Source organism: Poecilia reticulata, chromosome 16, assembly GCF_904066995.2.
Source record: "Poecilia reticulata chromosome 16, P_reticulata-male-v2, whole genome shotgun sequence".
Classification (NCBI taxonomy): domain Eukaryota; kingdom Metazoa; phylum Chordata; class Actinopteri; order Cyprinodontiformes; family Poeciliidae; genus Poecilia; species Poecilia reticulata.
The window spans coordinates 7791311-7805206 of NC_088845.1; positions in this window are offsets into that span (position 1 = coordinate 7791311).

Sequence of the window (13896 nt, forward strand, 5' to 3'; positions counted from 1 at the left end):
AAAACTGCACAAACGAAAATTTTAACGGCACAAACCTGCACAAACGGAGCACTAACCATTCAGACTATTTGCTGGATTTTTTGACGTGGGTGGGGTGTCAGCTTCACACAGCTAATTTCCACTCATCACCTGTTGCGCCGCCTAATCGTCATGTGTTTCACATGTGTTGATTTTTTCACTGTTCAGCGTTGGATTCTCTGTTTTTATGCCATAATTTGCATCTAGTTCGTCTCTCCGTTTTATGTCCCGCTTCTCCTGTTTCAGAGTTTTGCGCAATGTGCGCGTCGTTTTTTGTTTGTTTTGTTGTTGTTGTTTTTTTTACCGCGTATGGTGCAGGGCGGTCGGGAAGCATATCGATGGGGAAAAGGCAGACTGACAGAAACGTTTTTAAAACAACGGAAACAATTTCTGTATTCTGATTATTGACATTTAAAAGTGCTGTGGTACCATTGTTCTATCACCCCCGTTTCATACCGGACCACTTACAGCACCGGTGTTAACGCTATACAATGAACGCTCTCTATCGTGGTATCACCCATGGAGGGATTTCCTTATTTCTCTATTTGAATGGGTTCATTTTGTAAAGGAATACACAGTGAGGGTATCGTGATTTTAGCTACCAGTAGCAGGAGAACGGAGCTGCGCCAAAAAGCTAACAAAAGCTAACAAACACTGAATAGAAGAAGAGCTGCCATCAGGGCCGGATTTAGGATAGGGGCCCCTGGGCTAGAGTCAATATATATATATATATATATATATATATATATATATATATATATATATATATATATTTTGTATGTGTTTGTTTTGTTTTAGAGGATGAGCAGAAAATGACCGAACAGTAAGTTTTGACAACTTACAACTTTAATAAGCCAGTTGTCACAAACTACAAACAACTCTGAACTCTTTTCTAGAAAGACTAAACCACATGTTGGGGTTGAAACTAGAATATGATGCTTGCATCACAAAATAAAATCACTGAATAGTTATTGTTGCCTGGACTTCAACACAAACTATAAAACAGATTGAGTGCAAGAAAGTGCAATGCTCAAATATACTTTTACAAAGCAAAGCGAGTAAAACAATATTTATACAAATGTCCCCAGCATTTACAAGTCCATATAAGTACAAGTGGAATATATCAAAACTCAAACTTTTTCTTTGGTTTTAAAGTTCTTGGTAAATAGTGGAGGAAATAAATGCCAAAAAAGTGCTTCTCTGCCAGTCAGACAGAACATGGATATAAACAATATCTTCTGGAAAAAAGAGATCAGGCATACTGTGGTTTTCAGAAAATATCCTGACCCAGGTAAGTCCAAAGTGCTGCCCTCTGAAGGATTTTTTACAGCACCCGGTTCTCAATAAAAGCATCTTCTAGATCAAGGTTTTTACAGAGAACATCTTGAAAAATATGAAGAACAAAATACAGATTTCCATTTATTAATGACACTTTTGCATTCAACTTATTTGTAGGAACTCGAACCACAATCACGACCTACATTTACTCAAACGCAAACCATGTAACCCAAATAAGAAAACAATACTCAACCCTGAAAAGTTTGAAACTTTGAGCCTGTCTTATAATGCAGACATGCACAATCTTTGTTTTGTATCTACAGTCATTTAAATTTTTACTTTAATTTAGCAGATAAACTTTAAAAAAGACCAAGTTTGTTTTCAAATTATTTTACAGTTCTTTTAACATAATTTTAACCGCTGTCATATTTTCTGTTGTCCGCCATTGTAAAATAATATTCCCTTGACGCTCCTCTTACCCAATGCGTAAGATGCATCAAAAGTGGACCAATAACAAGCAAGCATTCAAGATGGACGTTTGCCAGAACAAATTGGAACATTTTTCATTGGTGCTGTCAAAATCATCATAGTCATTGATTAAATTCTGACACTATCCATTCACAAAAACACAAAACATCCTTGGGGCCCCCGAAATGCCGGGGCCCAGGGCTGCAGCCCCGGTAAGCCCCTACTAAAATCTGGCCCAGGCTGCCATCGATACAGTTGCAGCCAAACATGGTTTAATGTTACACAATACAGTTTTACCAAGTTGCTCAAAGTCTAAACTGGCATTGTTGTGCATGTAAGGTGTGTAAAGTTTACCTTCGACTAAATGCCCCCCAAAAGCATTCCAGTGCCCCCCTTTTGTAAAAATGTCCGCCAGTGCCCCCTGCCGTCCTCTGAACGCCCCCTCGGGGGGCGGTAACACCCACGTTGAGAACCACTAATCTAAATCATTGTTTCTTCTGCTGTGCCATCACAAATAAATTTTCCCAAAAATGAATCACCAATGAACTGACTTGAAGGAAGACGGACGAAACTCCAGCAGTAGCAAGCCATAAACAGGAAACAGGCCCTCCTGCCAGTAGGGCATGTGCACAGCGCATTGCAGGGTGTCAAATTACGCAGTTAAAATTCTGACCCGGGAGTGAATTTACAAAGATGTCTTGAAAGGTCAGTCTCTCCCGTCACATGGTACCAATCATGTCCGGTCAGCAACTAAATATGTTGTTTACAAAGTGTGCTTTATAAAATTACGACATGTCCTATAGACCTTTAAATCTCGTCAACTGTTTTTAAATAGCTATAAAACCAGAACATTTAGTGCAAAACTTGCATATGGGATTGTTTTCGAAGAATTAAAGACTCCTCTTGCGGACAAACAAAAAAAAGAAAGTCGCATGTACAGGTTGTTTACCTGTACATCCGCAAAACAGGTGATTAGTTATGTGATTAGTGATCCCATGGGTAGGATCATCAAGTGCCTAGCAGTCATGCTTTTGGACTTTGGGAGGAAGCCGGAGTACCCGGAGAGAACCCACGCATGCATGGGGAGAACATGCAAACTCCATGCAGTTACTATGAAGCCTTTGAGGTCGGGCAGGAGACCGACAGGACTCGCTACCAAGTCCTGCAGGTCAGACCAGAGACCGACGAGACTTACTACGAGGCTCTGGAGGTCAGGCAGGAGACCGACAGGACTCGCTACCAAGCCCTGCAGGTCAGACCGGAGACCGACGAGACTTACTACGAAGCCCAGGAGGTTAGCCAAGAGACCAACAGGACTAGCTATGAAGCGTTGGAGGTCGGGCAGGAGACCGACAGGACTCGCTATGAAACCCTGGAGAAGTGTATTGCATATTGCATTTTCAAAAGTGTAGTGGAGAAGTCTCCAACCACACGTCTGACTACATACAGGCTGCTGCTTCTGTGGCTGGTCTGAAACAGCCGCAAAACACATGATTAGTGATGTGATTAGTGATCCCATGGGTAGGATTGTCAGGTGCCTAACAGTCATGCTTTTGGACTTTGGGAGAAAGCCGGAGTACCCGGAGAGAACCCATGCATGCATGGGGAGAACATGCAAACTCCATGCAGTTACTACGAAGCCCTGGAGGTTAGCCGAGAGACCAATGGGACTAGGTACAAAGCGTTGGAGGTTGGGCAGGAGACAGACAGGACTCGCTACCAAGCCCTGCGGGTCAGACCAGAGACCGACAAGACTTACTACGAGGCTCAGGAGGTCAGGCAGGAGACTGACAGGACAAGTCCTGTCGGTCTCCTGCCTGACCTCCAGAGCCCTGGAGAAGTGTAGTGCATATTGCATTTTCAAAAGTGTAGTGGAGAAGTCTCCGACCACACATCTGAATACAGGTTGCTGTTTCTGTGGCTGGTCTGAAACAGACAGGCTGTCTTCATGATGGCTAGACAAGACTTACTACTGGCAGCTATTTCTGCTGCTTCTCTGTGTCCCTCAGCCTTTTCTCCAACTGTTCCACTTGAAGCTGCAGGTTTTTGTATATATTCTCAAAGATGGTGCCCTTCTTCTGCAAGGTGGTGTATTCCTGCTCGAAGGCGGTGTTTATTTCCTCCAAGTAAGTGTTTATTTGCTCCAACATGGTGCTTTTCTGCTCCAGATCAGCCTTTTCCTTCTCTAGGGCAGTATTTTCCTGCTCCAGGGCAGTGTTTATCTGCTCCAAGACTGCGCTTTTCTGCTCCAGAGTGGTCTTTTCCTTCTCCATGGCAGTTTTGTCCTGCTCCAGGGCAGTGTTTATCTGCTCCAACACGGTGCTTTTCTTCTCCAGAGCGGTCTTCTCCTTCTCTAGGGCAGTGTTTTCCTGCTCCAGGGCAGTGTTTATCTGCTCCAACATGGTGCTTTTCTGCTGCAGAGTGGTCTTTTCCTTCTCTAGGGCAGTGTTTTCCTGCTCCAGGGCAGTGTTTATCTCCTCCAACACGGTGCTTTTCTGCTCCAGAGTGGTCTTTTCCTTCTCTAGGGCAGCGTTTTCCTGCTCCAGGGCAGTGTTTATCTGCTCCAACATGGTGCTTTTCTGCTCCAAAGCGGTCCTCTCCTTTTCTAGGGCAGTGTTTTCCTGCCCCAGGGCAGTGTATATCTGCGCCAACACGATGCTTTTCTTCTCCAGAGCGGTCCTCTCCTTTTCTAGGGCAGTGTTTTCTTGCTCCAGGGCAGTGTTTATCTGCCCCAACACGGTGCTTTTCTTTTCCAGAGCGGTCTTCTCTTTCTCTAGGGCGGTGTTTTCCTGCTCCAAGGCAGTGTTTATCTGCTCCAACACGGTGCTTTTCTGCTCCAGAGCGGTCTTCTCCTTCTCTAGGGCAGTGTTTTCTTGCTCCAGGGCAGTGTTTATCTGCTCCAACACGGTGCTTTTCTTCTCCAGAGCGGTCTTCTCTTTCTCTAGGGCAGTGTTTTCCTGCTCCAAGGCAGTGTTTATCTGCTCCAACACGGTGCTTTTCTGCTCCAGAGCGGTCTTCTCCTTCTCTAGGGCAGTGTTTTCTTGCTCCAGGGCAGTGCTTATCTTCTCCAAGATGGCACTTTTCTGCTCCAGAGCGGTCTTCTCCTTCTCTAGGGCAGTGTTATCTTGCTCCAGGGCAGTGTTTTCTTGCTCCAGGGCAGTGTTTATCTGCTCCAACACAGTGCTTTTCTGCTCCAGAGCGGTCTTCTCCTTCTCTAGGGCAGTGTTTTCTTGCTCCAGTTCAGTAATTATCTTCACCAAGATGGCACTTTTCTGCTCCAGAGCGGTGTTATCCTTCTCTAGGTCAGTGTTATCCTGCTTCAGGGCAATGTTTTCCAGCTCCAGGGCAGTGTTTATCTTCAGCAAGACGGCGCTTTTCTCCTTCTCCAGCTTTATATTCCTAATTTTAATCCTGTTCATGTTCTCCTCATTTTCTTCCGTCAGAGTCTGTCTGTTGACGAACAACATGCTGACTTTTTTCAATATGTCAAAAAACCACATACTGAGCTGACTCTGTAGATAAATCCAAAAATACAATCACTTAAGAGACAATACTTATGCTTACTCTTCGACTTCTGCAGTGGTAATGACCGTAGAATTCAAGACTGCAGCCTTGTGACATCAATGCATCACTCTCTGTGACATCAATTTGTGTGATGTCACAAATTGATGTCACTACCTCAACAGAACTAGAAAACTGCTGAAGTTTGAATAAAAACAAACTTTACAGCTAAATGCAACTTGGCTTAGCTGATGGTAGTTTCAGACAGTTCAACTGGTAATATATTAATTACCAAGGCTGTAATCCGCACTTGGGAGTCAGCGGCTCTTGAGGATAATGGCCTGGCACAGCAGGGTGCGAGGACCAACTCTCTTAAAAAAGACATGTTAAAAAATACCTTACAAATTTGTGAAAAAACATTGCTATCTTAAAACATTTCTTGAAATGAGACACATTTTTTTCTTGTTCTAAGTCTTTATTGAAGTTCAAAACAAAATGTACACATTGTACAACAGCTGAGAATCTGAAGAATTAAAAGAAGTAGCCCACACTTAGGTTTGATTTGGAACATGATAGGGTGACGGTGACGTCATTGGCCAAAATTATAACTTTTAATATCTCAAAGACAAAAGCTGCACAAACGAACATTTTAACGGCACAAACCTGCACAAACGGAGCACTAACGAACTAGCCCACTTTGGTTTGTTTTGGAGCGATATGGGGGGATGGTGAACTCTAGAAGGAACGGTGACACCGATGGCCTGCGGAAAAGAGTTAGCACTTCGCTGAGTTCACTTTCAAAATACTTTGGCAGTTGTTTGTTAAAAAAATACAATAAAATAATAATAATAAAGAATAAAATAAAATGAATAAATAAAAAAACACTTGGGTTGTTGGTAAAGAAACTAACAGACTGGTTCCGACAGGAAGGTAGCATAATAGCATAGTTAGCTTACCTGACTATTTTCCACCGTGTTTTTCTCTTCATGGCAGACCCCTCTTCTCCCCCTCAGCAGGTTTTCACCTCAGCTTCAAATTAAAAAAGGTGCTTAATTTCCCAAAATGGCCTTATATTGTTTTATCTTAAAATTAGGGGGGAGTTTTTTTTTTATCTTAAAAAGCTTCTTCGGGTCATTTTCTCCTACAAGTGGCTCCAATCAGAATACTCCAGGCTGCACCTGCAGCTGTACAGATGGTGCGTTTGCTGCTTCAGGACATTCGAGCACCACTCTGCCACACATCGTTTCCCAGTCAAAAACAGCCCTACATACAGCGGATATTTTTAATTAAAAAATAAAACGCAGCTGCATAAAATAAAACTGGCTGAAGCGAAGCTGCAATCCTAAATAACAAGCAGCATCACAGCAGGTTTACAAATGTTTATAAAAAGTGTTTTATCCATTTGTCCATCCATTTTCTTTACACCCCTGTCCCTTAGTGGAGTCGGGAAGTGTTTTATTATCAATATTTCTTCTTCTTTTACAATTATTATTATTATTTTACAAACACACACATCAAATAAACTAGATCGATGTATGAACTGAACTTGTATTTGACCTGCACTATCAATCTGCAGCTATCCTCACATCACACAAGCTCCCAAAAGCAACAAAAAAACGATTTATGTTTTCGCATCCACCTGAATAATGTGTAGTTGCGTTGTACGTTGTAGGTTGTACGTTCACACATACTGTCCTGCACAAGATGTTGAATGTCTTATATAATTTTGCGGGATGTTAAACATGAGATTTTTAACATTTAATGGTCAACATCTTATGTTGAAGATGTTCTTATGAGAGAAATATTTTCATAATTGACGTCCTAAACAGTATAAAGAATGAACTGTCGACAAAATATTTACCAATTGTTTACTTATTTCCCTTTAGTTATTAATTCAGAAGTAATTACTTCACATTTATATAATTACAATAATAAACCTTTACTGTGTAAAAGAAAACTTTGTTTGACTTGGTTTGTCGTAAAAAGAAAAAAGTGTAATATTGTTGATCATCTTTTTGTATTGTGTAACAAAAAAAACAACATGATAAAAATGAATTAAATTGAGTTGATAAATAACAGATTGTTTCATCATGCAAAATAGATTTTGGATTTCAAATTCAAGTAAGCTGCTTAATTTGGGGGTTTTTGTAAGGGTGGGTCATTTTTGACCCGTAGGACAAGGAGAGTAAACTGAATGTTAAGATCGTACGAGGGTTAAATTCAAATATTTGAAGAAGTTACTAGCAAGTGAATGAAATCTTCTGAATGTAAAACCACCATCAAAGTGTCCTTTAGACAGTGGTGGAGAAAGTACTCAAAAAATTTACTTAAGTAAAAGTACAAATACACAGACAAAAATGTACTTAAGTAAAAGTCAAAGTACCACATTAACATTTTACTTAAGTAAAAGTAAAAAAATACTGGCTTTTAAAAATACTTAAGTATTAAAAGTAAAAGTACTTGCTGAATGCATTGCCTAATCGCTAATATCATTAAGTGAACCAATCGTATTTAATTTTAATACATCAGTAATGTGCCATTTTAATGATCAATGCCACAGATAAAGCATGTTTTTATTGTGTTTACTCTGTAACATAGTTTAGACTTAGATATGTGATTCTATGCATCATAATTTCAGGGATGGAAACATCTTGTCTCCTGTCCTAACATAACATGAACTTCACTTTTTTTGCCACACATTTATTTTGAAAGAAATCCAACTGGCAGAGGAGGACATGGCACCAAGGAGCCACGTAGCAGAGTTGTAGTCTAGACCACTGAACCCAAGACCAAATCAAAACCAGCACCCCGTGCTACATGACAATAACATTAAGTGTACCTATCAAAATTGCTTCTCAAATTGATCTGAAAGATTCACTTTCCCATAAAAACACCTAGATATTAAATACTTAGAGCTGAAATAAATTTAACCAGTGACAATTCAAACTCTTCTTCATTCTGTTTTGCTTTCATCTCTGTGCCACAATACACAGAGGTCTCCTGCCATCCCTAAAAAAATAACACCCTGGGCGGTTGCCCATATTGCCAATGTCAGAAATTGCACCATTAAACATAGCAATTAACAGCACTCAACTATGAACACTGTCCAAGGCCCAATAAGCAAGAAGTAACCAAGCAGGAGGAGCACCGTGACTGTTCTCATCCTCCCTTCTGCTGCAATGTCTGCCACCATGACAGGTGACGAAAACAAAGAGCAATGAGCATGCTCTGCGTTCCTACGTTCTTGTTTTATTTATTCGCCAATGAAATATAAAGATATTTTAATGAAATAAAATAGCTACTGCAGTGTACGCAGAGCATTACAAGAACAAAGAACGGCTCTCAGTGAGGCTTCAGAACTATAGGACTTGGTCAAGATCCGTCCAGAAGAATCGGATCGTCCATGAATGTCATATTGCTTTACTGCACTTTGGTCACAGCGTTGTCCCATATATGCAACACCTCAGTCAACACCTCCACACAGTAATTCAGCGCATGAGTGACAACTTTTTTTCATCGCAGATGCAACATGTGTTTCAGTCAATACAGCTAGCTTTGCTAGCATCACGTCCACGGAGCTTACCTTTCTTTAAGCTTTCCTTCCAAGTGACGTTAAAAATTGGACGAAGTCCCCACCGTCTGTGAAAGCGAAGCGCTGCTGATTTTACATGTCGCCATATCTTATGATTTATGCAGCGCTATTATATTACTGACGCTCAGAGGAAACCACTGCGCATGTCTTGGAGCTCCGCGTGCGAGTAAAGGTGGAGCCGATGGGTGACAACAGACACTAAGTCACGTTATTGCTTGGATTTTACGGCGCCACCTTAAATCCCTGAACTTCACATTTTAACGGAAAAAAAGAGCAACTCGACTTGGATGTAACGAGTAACGCGACACTTTGTAGAAATGTAGTGAAGTAGAAAGTACAGATACTTACTGTAAAATATAGTGGAGTAAAAGTAGAAAGTATCCATTATTAAATCTACTTAAGTACAGATACACGAAAATTGTACTTAAGTACAGTAACGAACTTCGTTACTTCCCACCACTGCGCAGATGCAACATGTGTTTCAGTCAATACAGCTAGCTTTGCTAGCATCACGTCCACGGAGCTTACCTTTCTTTAAGCTTTCCTTCCAAGTGACGTTAAAAATTGGACGAAGTCCCCGCCATCTGTGAAAGCGAAGCGCTGCTGATTTTACATGTCGCCATATCTTATGATTTATGCAGCGCTATTATATTACTGACGCTCAGAGGAAACCACTGCGCATGTCTTGGAGCTCCGCGTGCGAGTAAAGGTGGAGCCGATGGGTGACAACAGACACTAAGTCACATTATTGCTTGGATTTTACGGCGCCACCTTAAATCCCTGAACTTCACATTTTAACGGAAAAAAAGAGCAACGAGACTTGGATGTAACGAGTAACGCGACACTTTTGTAGAAATGTAGTGAAGTAGAAAGTACAGATACTTATTGTAAAATGTAGTGGAATAAAAGTAGAAAGTATCCATTATTAAATCTACTTAAGTAAAGTACAGATACACGAAAATTGTACTTAAGTACAGTAACAAAGTACTTGTACTTCGTTACTTCCCACCACTGCCTTTAGATTATAAAAAAAAGACTCAAAGACTGAGAGGTTATGGCTTCAAGTTGTCTCTTTAATTTCACACATGCCAGCTTAGTAGACTTGGTTCGATTAGGGACCAGAATTGCAACATTCGTTACATTTTCACACTGGAATGTGTCTAATGATCCAAACCCTGTGAAAAATCTATTTGCACCTCCTCACCTGTGGGGGCGCTGCATCAAAAACCACAGAAGGGAGCAACATTAAAACCTTCGGAGAAGCGCAACTTCCTTTATCACAAAAATGAAATGGCATCAGATTTTTTGCAGTCATAGGAATTCTCTTTTGCCTTAGATGAAAGGTGACAAGTTTTCTCTTGCTAGCGCTAGACTCACATTTGTTTTAGTTGTATTTACCCAGAATGCCTTGCACTATAGTCTGCTTCCTGCTTTTGGAGCGGTCTCCGGTCTGCTTGCATTCAAACTGCCGCAGAGTTCACTTCAACCGATCCAAGACCTTGGTTTTTAGGCAGACCAGAGTTTTATTTGTTTGGTCTACATCAGAGTTTGATTACATATTTACACCTTCCCAAACGGATCGAACTTTCTAGGCAAACAGACTAGAGTTTGATTATAACGGACTAAACATTGCTGGCTGGTGTGAATGTACCCTAAAGTTGGTCATATGTATGACAGCTGATTCTTATGTTTGTCTTCAAATCTTCCAGCTGCTCCTGGAAAACCAACAGGACTTTCTCTGTCTTTGCTCTGTTATGGAACAACTTTCCATTTCATGCCAGAAAGGCTGCTTCACTGTTCACTTTTCAAAGTTTGTCTTAAAACATCCCTTTTCCATGGCTTTTGGCCCCATTGAGAGTTTTTAGTTTTTAAATTGTATGCAGCTGTACTCAAAGGACTCTCTTCTGTCTGTGTCAACAGCACTTTGTGTCCACTGTGATTGTTTAAAAATGCTTTTTTTGATTAAAATGGAATGGATTGAAATATTTTCCGAAAGAAATACTCGTGTGTTTTCTCATCTGTCAAGAAGAACCATGTGTCCTTCATATATCAAAGGGCAATTCAAGATGTAAACACTTGTTTTGCACTATCTAAAAGCAGGAGTATCAAGTATTTGATTTACTCTATACTCTAATAACTACAAGATCTCAGCTTCACATCTGTGTGAAGTTAGCAGAGTTTTCCTATATCCGTGTGTTTCTTCAGGTTGTCTCTCAGTCGAAACACAAAGATTTTAATCCGGCAAAGTGAAACCTTACCAAGCTGTGTTTATTTTAGACTTAGCTGTATCTTTCATGGTCAGCTTGCGTTCTCAGTCCTTGGAAAGACATAAAAATAAGAATAGTACATATTTTAGTAAAGTAGGGCTTAACAGAATTAAAATGTATTTACTTCTTAGATGATTGTTTGGTGCTCCATGGCAGCTCATTTACAGTTTATCTCTGCATTAAATTACAAATACAAAGTTTAGTTAGTTTACCCTCCGCTGTCAGTGGTAATAAATGTTAAGTGAAGTGACGCATGTCATGGGTGTAACTCTTTATGTACTGATGGCTTTGCATACATTCACCCTACACAAAAACTCTTTTCCATGAAGTCAGACAAAGTACAAGGAAAGTCGTTTTCATAATGAATGGCTTGGTCAGGACAAATATTGCATTTATTTGAATTATTTTGTTTAAAATTGTTCAACATAATTATTAGAGGTAATATCACAAAGATTTTCAGTGTCACAACTTTGTCAAAGATCAAAGATTTTTTTTAATTTGAGAAAAATTGCCGTTTTGTTTTATTTGTACACTAGGGGGCACTGTGTCATCATCTGTGACAGGAGATTTCGAGATCCAACAGCAGAACACAAACAGTCTGACACCTTAAATAATATCCAGTCATCTGATTTAAAAACCTTAATAACATTTCTCTAAAATTAGAATTTAGTGATGTGTTTTATTCCACTACTTCTCCCATCTAATCAGCTGTCTGTCTCATGCGCTCTGATCAGACCGCTGCTTCCATAAAACACAGTCTGCATAAATGTCACGCTCGGCTGCTCGTCTTCATAACTGGTTTCACTCCATTTGTCACATTTCAGTTCTCCAGTAGATAAAAACCCCACCTGGTACCATGACCTGCGGGGCCACATGAAGCTGAAAGGTCAGGTTTTTGATGCCTTTATAGCCCGTTAACGCACATAATATGGACCAATAAAGCCTCTAAAGAGCAAGAACTGACAATGACATCAAGCATTATTGTTGGGCTTTTTTATCCCCAGGTAAATAGTGTTGACAGTTACACAGTGGGAGATCATCACAGGCTTTTAAATCTGTGCCAAGATCTCTCACCATTTTATCATCTGTTAATTTATTTCCCCTTTTATACGGTTGGAAAACAACATTAACTGCTTAATTTCAGCTTCTGGTCTCTCAGTGGTTTATGATTTGCCAAATTGGCCCTTTGAACCTTTTATCTATGGTGGTGGGGAAGAAATGCCCTTCCAAAATTGGCCTCACTTTGTCCAAACCGAACAGAAATGCGCTGGCAGTTTCTGCTCACAGGGCTGGTGATTAAAGCCTAATGGGGGCTCCTGATGTGATAGCAAACAGAGACAGGAAATGTCCATCTTTAAAAGAGACGTATCATTAATTTTGAAGCCTGCAGAAAGGCTCTTACAGCAGCATCTGAGCAGGACACTGAGGGCTTACTGGGGAATGGTGGAGCAGAATCCCTATTAGACCAGAAATGACTCAAAAGGAGCCCTGAGTCATGGCTGCCTTAGAGGGCTCTGGTCGGCCTAATCATGTTCAGCTTTTTATCGGTAATAATGACATCTCTTAAGGAAAGCAAGTACTTCTTTTGGGTTTTCCTCTTTCACTAGCTTACATAACAAAATAATGATATAGAGCTATAATTTATTATCACTGACTAAAATCTGAGTAAAAATGAATGGGTGAGTTCATTTTGCTATTTTCTTTCTTTGTTTTTGTCCTGTTTTGTCTGCTTAAGGAGGGCATATTATGGAAAATTCATGTTTTGCATGTTTTTGTACTTCCATTTGGGTTTCTGCTGCTTCTTGAAACCAGCAGAAACGCTTACAAAAAAACAACCCAGCAAGTTTTTGGTAATAAGTTAGTGTGTTTTGGTGTCTAGAAAATTAGCTGTTTCAAAAACCTCTAAAATGTAACCTCACAAATCAGCAGGCATTGTGCCTCACCTAGCAAACCCAGCGAAGTCATCCTGTTGCCTAGCAACCCAGACTGAGATTGATCAGCTGGTTTTACCGCTGTGTGCGCTGTACAATGGCTGCTGGAAAAGACAAGTGTTTTGTTGTTCACTTACCATTCAGAAGTAGAGTGCAGGAGGCTCTACTTCTACTTTTCAAAGACGTATGCTTGTATATTGGGCATCTGTTTGCAACAATGGGAGTGCAAAGGTTGAGTTGGGGGCGTGGCCCGCATCAGCTTATTTGGATTTAATGTGACAAGAGAGCCTAAAGCGACTCATTCTGAAAGGAGATCAAGTTGGACAGAACTGAAGGAGGAAATTACTGCACATTTTATTTTATTATTGCTTTATTAACCAACAAGCTACAACTGATTCAGGCAACAAATTGGAGGAGATGATGTTACCAAGGACAGAGAAGAAAAGCAAGGGTTTGGATGAAGAAAGGAAACTGAATTTTTACAAACTGAGGATGTCTTTGACATAAAAATGTTGTTGATGAAAAGCTGTTTCAAATGCCTTAAAAGTAATATGTAAAAAAAAAAAATCTAAAAACCATACTGCAGTACTTTCAAAAGTAATTTTTGTAATATTTATTGTGATAATAAAAAATTAATTACCAAAACAACTACAAGAAGGACAAATTTAGCTACAAAGAAGTAAAACGTCCCAATCTCTATTAACCTTTGGCCATAAAAGGACAAAATGTACCTCTCATTAAAATTAAGCTTTAATAAGACATATCCTATTTTCCAGTTTCACCAGTTTATTTTACTGTACTCTGCTTTCTAAGCTGCAGTATTTATCCATAACCTTCTAAA